The 7245-nt window shown below is 42.0% G+C and overlaps 1 protein-coding gene across 3 annotated transcripts in view; it reads left to right on the top strand.

The window, feature by feature from the left end:
• Nucleotides 1–7245, top strand: part of MEF2C (myocyte enhancer factor 2C) — a 170951-nt gene that overhangs the window by 13398 nt on the left and 150308 nt on the right. For all 3 annotated transcript variants that reach the window (XM_007467387.1, XM_007467384.1, XM_007467388.1), the window contains exon 2: nt 3219–3305. The gene's annotated coding sequence lies outside the window, so the exon portion shown is untranslated. The remainder of the gene's footprint in view (nt 1–3218; nt 3306–7245) is intronic.

Raw genomic sequence — 7245 nt, 5'->3', positions numbered from 1 at the left:
AGCAGGAAGATACCGAAATTCTGACTTTACAACTTTTCACACTAGTGCCAAGAAATACAAATGCCAAGTGTCCTAAAATTTACTGGTATCATAAAGCAGGTTCTTTCTTTTTAAAACCATATTCATTTAAAATTCTATAGCAGCACATGCCAACAGAACTCTATGTAATGACGGAAACGTTAAAATCGGGCAGTCAAATAAGGTAGCCACTAGCCGCCTGTGGCTATTGAGCACCTGAAATGTGACTAGTGTATCTGAGGAACTGATTTTAAATTTTATTTAAGTTTATTTAACTCAAAGAACCACAATGTGGCCAGGGGCTGCCATATTGGTAGCAGCTTATAGCTTCAAGAACATGACAAGATAAACATTCTACATCTTTGATTTATTCAGCCAGGTACAGCACTACCTTTGGAGCCTTTGGAGCACTAATCTTCCCAGAGCTCCATAGACAGAAAAACAGCACAGGCATTTCCACTTCGTGATGACAATTTAGCAAGAGATCCCCGTACTGTTCTCACGTACAAACCAATAAAGAGAGATGGAAGAGGAAAGGATATTTGGGGGATTTTTTGTTTTCTCCCTCGTATCCCATTTCTCCTTGTAGTTTGTGGCCTTTCTCTAGCCAAGATGCGTACATATCCACTGAGGGAGCTTCACTGCTAGAGCCAACGGTTGGTTGCTGGTTTTTTTTAAAACAGTCCTATGGACCCCCCGAGAGCTTGGGCTAATAAATCAAGCTCGGGGAACCCCGGTCCTTTCCTCCCGGTGTGCCAGGTGAGAAAGCAGGCTGGCTGGCGCTGGACCCGGGCGGCGGCCCGACCTGCGCGCACTGCCCCCTCGCTCTCCCAGGCTTGCGAAGTGCTGCGGCGGAGCGCTCGGGCCGCCTGTGCCGCCGGGCGCCGACCGCGTGCCAGCGCTTTGTGCACGTGCGTGGGTGGGCTCACTCTGTGCGTGGCTCGGCGCTTGCGCCCAGAGCTGTGGGGTCGTATTCCGCCAACCGAGGGTAAATATCCTCCAGGTCCCCCCACCAGACCAGTAGGGCACCTCCCCTGACGCCGCCACCGCCCGTTTCCAAAACCCACCCACCACCGTTGCGTCCTCCTCCGTTCCCGGGAGCCCGCTACGCGGCCTCCTCGCCAAGCCACTGGCCGTTTGCCTTCCCCGCCAACCCGCTCCCAAGCGGTGACTTCCCCGCTCTAGACGCCACCCGGTGCACGCCCCGCCGAGGCAGCTCGGCCTCCCCTCCGCGCGCCCAGGCCCAGCAGGCCCCCAGAAGGGCCAGAGCCCGCTTCCTCCTCGCCTGGGGCGCTCGCACGTGGCGCACTCACCCCCTACAAGCTGCCTCCGAGCTCTAGACACGCTCCTGGGAGGGAGCCCCCGCTCAGCTCCGTCCGCGCGGGGAAAAGTGGGTGGGGGTAAGTGGAGACCGACACAGAAAGGAGGGTATAGGTGGTGAGAGCGGTGTTAGAGGGGAGGACCGGCAATAATTGGCTGGCTTTGCGGCTGCTGCGCCTCTGCTGAACGCCTAGCCAGCGAGGATTCACTTTCCACACAAATCAACCTGAGGGACTGCTGCTGCCCGCAGTCAATAACTCAGCGGACTGAGCTGCTGAAACCAGAGGCGTCCCGGGTCTGGTTCTTTAAAAGGGGCTGTCCGGACTGAATCCCTGCCTTGTTCTTCCCAGACAAAGGAGTGGGCGCCAAAATGCAGGGCGGTATTTTTAACCCCCATGCCTACCCCGATCCCATGTAAAGATCTTTTAAAATTAAAGGGCACACACATAGAGGTATCTAGAAAAAACAGTTAAAAGGGGAAGTGTGAAAATCCTTTCTTTGAATTGAAGGGTTTTGTGATATTTCAAGAAATGGGTTAGAATCAATGTTCTGAAGAACATTTAACAATTTTGTAAATAAAAGGCAAAGTCTATTAAATTTAGCCATGCATATGGATACTTTTTAATGAACTACACATTCGCAAGAAAATTAGTGATGAAGCCTTATTTGGGCATACTGATCCAGGAAAAGGAAGAAATGTATCATAATTTGTAGTGGCATTTTAAAAAGCTTTAACATAGCTTTCAGACATTATTTCAGGAAGATTGCATTTCTGTAAGGTGAAAAGGCCCTGGGAGATGTGTATTACGATTCCTGCTTAATAGACTGTAAAACCAAGCAGAGCTGGGAGAATGGTAATTCACCAGGTCACCTAGTACTGACTACCAAGTTGAGACTAACTCACTGTGGGCCTGAGTCTAAAAGACTAAACTCACCTAACACCCCTAAAATAAAAGTGGCCAAAATTCTTCATTTCTCCTTGACTGTGAAGCAACTTAAAAATAAAAATAAACTTAAGAATGTCAACCCAAATATAGAGGCTTTGTAAGTCTTAATGACTCTTGACTATGAAAAGTCTTCTTGCTAATACAAATGGGAAAATGGTTATTGACCTTCATGGTCTGATATGTCTCAAGGTTGGGAGGACTAGACCATTCTGAAACCAAGGAAAAGTCCATTTGTGTGTTCAAAGTCATTGAAAGCTGGCTTCAAACGGAGACTAGAACACAAGAGCCCTTGTCTGTACTCAGTACAGTTAAACACTCCTTGGAAGGATCAGGTATTATTGGTAATAGAATTCATTAAGTGTACTGAATTCACATCCTTAATCCCAAAGTATTAAAATTGGCTTTTAAGCATATAAAAAAGCCCTTTCAGCAACTTTATTTGCAACTTCAGTATCCCAACTAGACAAATTTTGTTAGCTTGAAATATGATGGATTTGACTTTCTTCCTTGTAATTCTTCATCAGATATTAAAATATACAAAAATAAAGATAAATATAGGATCTTTAGATATAAGATAAAGGATATGATTAAACATTGGCTTGGAATAACAAGTCCTTTTTATATTGCAGATTCTCAATCACAAGCAGTCCATATGGTGTATACTGTGCATGGACTGAGGCCGTACCTAAAGAATTTTTGAAATTTAACTATTTGGCACTATTTATATTACAGGTTATAGGTATTATCACAATTAATGATCATTTTAATTATTTTATATTCAATACACGTTCATTTGGTTTAAAATCAGAATTAACATTAATGTTAGTTCAGATTAGAAGTTTTAGAAATAAATTAATCTGAATGTATTTTGGTATCAACATTCCTTGAAAAAATTTTTTTTAAACTATTTACCTTGTACTTATGCATTTTAAGGTGCCAAAGAAGAGTTGCAAACTGTGAAGTAACTTCTATGAAGAGATGAAGTGAAGAATGGAAGGCAAATGACTGTATGTGTATGTGGTAAGTGCTTCACGCTTGTTATCATCCATCACAAAGTTAATTCACAAAGGTAAAACTGCCACAAACTCTTTGTCATTAGGTACTTATAATGTTAACATGTATAAAAGTGATAGAGTCTTGCATAACCATTAGGTGATTTATTATATAGCAATACTATACCATTTTGCTTAAAGCTCTCATGTCACCTTTCAGGGCATACCTTTGCAAGTCTGTTTTACAATTAATCCATTTCAGGGGGAAGTTTGTATGTCATCTCTACTGTAACTACAAAAAGATATAACATTTTTTTATGCTCTTGGAATTTGTATCTTACTCCTTTTTATATCTGAACTTATATGTTCAGTTATCATGTTTGTGTTGAAAGTATTCTGGCTGAAGAACAGATACTATACAGTTGAATAATATTGAGGGGTAGATTAATCTATAGACTTTCTTCATTTTAGGGTGGGTTGCTGTGGCAACCGCCCCAGCTTACTTTAGAATAATTTTTTAAAGCTCACTTCAAGAGCTACACCCAGCGTGGGCCAAGCTTAAAAGCAGGCAGACCCAGAGCACAGGTAGACCGCTGATTTAATGTAGGGAAGTAGTAAGAAGTGGAGGGTGGAGTAAGATGATATGCAACCCTGAACAGAAATTAGAAATGAGCTTTCCCTAGAGTTAAATCCTGAGTCATGCTCTCTGTAACTTCTGTGGCACTTTAGTTAAATATATTGCTGAACGATTCTTTGGGGGGAAAAAACAAGTTAATATATATTTACATGTTTAATAAAGCACTTATGATACTTATTTAATGAAGGAAATATTCGGTGATTGGGAAGAAAAGAAGCTGGTTGAAATAGTACATCAGTCCCAGACATCATTTTCTCTTACAGGAGGTGTCACCTTTTATTTAACAGGATAGGCCACTAGCTTCCAATTGGCTTAAAGGGTATAAGAATTTTCTACTTTCCAATCATAGAACTGGAATAGATCGGAGAAATCATTTAATGTGTAAGCAAACTGAAGCCCAGAAAGGACACGCTCGTTAGTTGGGCACAAATCTTGAACCAGAGAATCCAGGCCTCCTAACACCTAGTACATGCTTCTCCCGACACCAGAAAATACTCTCATCCTAGCCAAGTACCATTTGGTGGCCAGGATCAGGATGATTTTGGTTTTAAAAAAAAAAAGAAATTCAGAAGTATTTAAAGATGAACACAAAGCATGTCTTGGATTAACCACTTTGTGGATTACCAGTGAATAATTTTAAGTCTTAGGCGGCTTTCTTCTATTGTATATTTCTGCACACTTCTGTTCCACTTCAACTATAAAGGCTCATGGGAGGGAAACAAATGCTAATATTAACTTAGGTCACACATAATTAAGAAGCGAAATCTGCTGAGGGGAATATCTTATATTTTAAAAGGCCAACTGTGATATAATCCAGATCTAAATTGTTTTCAAACTATCCACAATGTGGGGTTATACATACATTTGAATGCTTGTATTATCATTGAAAGTTATGCGTTTGTTATAATGTTTATTATTAAATAATTCTTAAAAATGTTAAAAGGTGAAACAGTTTTCTTTCTGAAGGAAAATAAAACTAAAGAGTACTGTGGTGAAAGTCATGTATTGCCTATGTCTTATTTGCTCATGTAAAATAAGCTGTTACAATTCATTATGTTAATTTCAGACATTATGGCAATAAACAAATGTTCCTACAAACAATTTGCTTTGTCAGGAAGTTTGTGAATCTCGAAAAATTAACTTGCACCCTATATAGACATATCTTAGTATTCAAAATGTCAATGCACCTTTAAATTTTTTGATTTTTTTTTTGAAGTTGTACCTTAAATGAAAACCTGATACAGATGATCTCTGCCATATTATTAAAATGAATTCATGGTAGTAGCAAACTCAGCAGATGAAAAGCAAACAGGCAAACAAATACATTGTAGATACTAATCTGCAAGAAATAATAGTATTTCAGATAGTTTTTGCTTTGTGACAGTTTGCCATGCTCTCCTATAACAATGGCAAAAGATTCATCGATTCTGGGCTGATAGTCACAATGGAGATGAGCCAGAAGCCTGAAGATTATTCAGATCTAGTTGTACTTGCCTGTAAAATCAACCTTCCCCTTTCAAGTGAAGCCTTGGGGCAGACACCTAAATGTTGAGCCCACTCTTCTGAGAAAAGCTACTCAGATCAAATAGCCCCTATAATGAAGGAGGCTTTTTGATTCACACTGCCCTCATGCATTAAAATAGTCTGGAGGCACAGTGCAGAATTTAACGGGAAATGGAACTAGTCATTGAGTTAAACACATAGTGCTGAGAGGAATTTTTTTAAAGTGAGGAAATATCTTTAATTAGCTAGATATTCCAGTATACTACTATTGTGTACTCTGGTACATTCAGTATTTTTATTTCCCCAATGTATTTTCTCTTCTTCTTTTCACAATATTAAAAATTTTTAATTTGGTTTAAACATTTTATATAGTCTGTAGTTCTACTGGCATGTAATCTTATCTTTTCATGGTTTGTGTACTAGTTGGTATATTTTATCTTTGGCTTTATTGGCGTGGTGTAATTGGCTAGGGAGGGGAGGTGCTCAATCCCTAGTAGCCTTTCCTAAATCTTGAATATTAACCTTTTTTTCTTTTTTTGATAAGGAAAAGTATTTACTGGGCTTAAACCTTAATATAAGTATCTTCCTTATCAGTCTCTATTGCTGCTTCCTGTGCAGCTGAAACTCTTCAGGATAAGTGAAGTCATCAGCTATCGGATAGGGAAGCCTAATGCATTTGGGAAGTTGGTTTAGTTTACATGTTAATGCCTTGGATAAAATCCAGTAAGGTGTGGAAGAGATATTGTGGGAGAAGGGAGGGGGAAATCTCCGAGGAAGCTGCCGCCTCGGTAAATCTTTCCAGCCTGATTAGAAAGTTCATGGCCCCGAGATGAAGTCGAGAGTTCAAATACTGGTAATCCTTTTATTATTTTGTACATTACTAACACTTGAGAAGCGTTTCGGCTCCCTTTCTAGCCCTCCAGCCTCTCAGGGCCGAAACCCGCGTATTCTGGGCGTGAAGGAAAAGCGCGCTGGAATCGAGTGCTGCAGACATCCTGGACTGGGGCTTTTACGCGTGAGTAACGGAGGAGCGCTCGGACCCGTGGAAGAACGAAGTGGTTAACGCGTCTCCAAACTAGCGGGGCGGGGTGGGGGGGAGTCACAAGAGCAACTATTTGGGTCGCGCTCCTATTGGTCAGAGGAAAGATCCCGACTTTAGAAGGACTTTCCTGCAGGCTGGCTCGCAGCGTCCCCGGGGAGCGAGCGCGCAGCAGCCGGAGACTCGGTTCTCCGAGCGTCCTCGGCGGCGCCGGCAGTGAGCTGGGAGCCGCCGCTCGCGGCGTTGTCTTCATTTCGAGCAATAAAGAATTGTCATTAGGTTTGCGTATGGCATGTGCCATTACCCCACCGTAAAACTAAAATTAGCAAAATGTCAGGAATGGAAAGATTGATTCACCAAGATGCAATTATCATTTAAAAGTGCTTGATTGAGGTACTGATGTTCAGTGATTTATTCTGCATACCATATACATAATTAAAGTAGTGTAGTGGAGTAATTTATCAATCTAGTTGAGACGGGAGGGGTGAGGAGGGAACTGCTGTTATGTTTGTTTTATTAAAATGCTCCGAGGTCTGGTCCCGCCCCCCTTTTGCAAGAGTGAAACTGATGATTTCTCCAGCTCCTGAGAGAGAGAGTCAACGGTTTGGGATTGTGAGGGAGAGAGAGGAAGAAGGCAGCGCGAGGCAAAGGCAAAGGCAAGGACAAAATAAAATAAAGGACAAGAAGGCAAGAGGCACTTCATGGGATGTGCTGCTTAGAACCCCAAGCCGCGTGCTCCGTTTTCTCTGCCACCCCCGCCTCCCCTCCCAACATCCTTCCACTCCCCCC

This window comes from Lipotes vexillifer, unplaced genomic scaffold, assembly GCF_000442215.2.
Source record: "Lipotes vexillifer unplaced genomic scaffold, Lipotes_vexillifer_v1.1 scaffold1111, whole genome shotgun sequence".
Taxonomy (NCBI): Eukaryota; Metazoa; Chordata; class Mammalia; order Artiodactyla; family Lipotidae; genus Lipotes; species Lipotes vexillifer.
The sequence above is the reverse complement of the archived record's forward strand: the minus strand, read 5'-3'. Positions and strand labels throughout refer to the sequence as shown.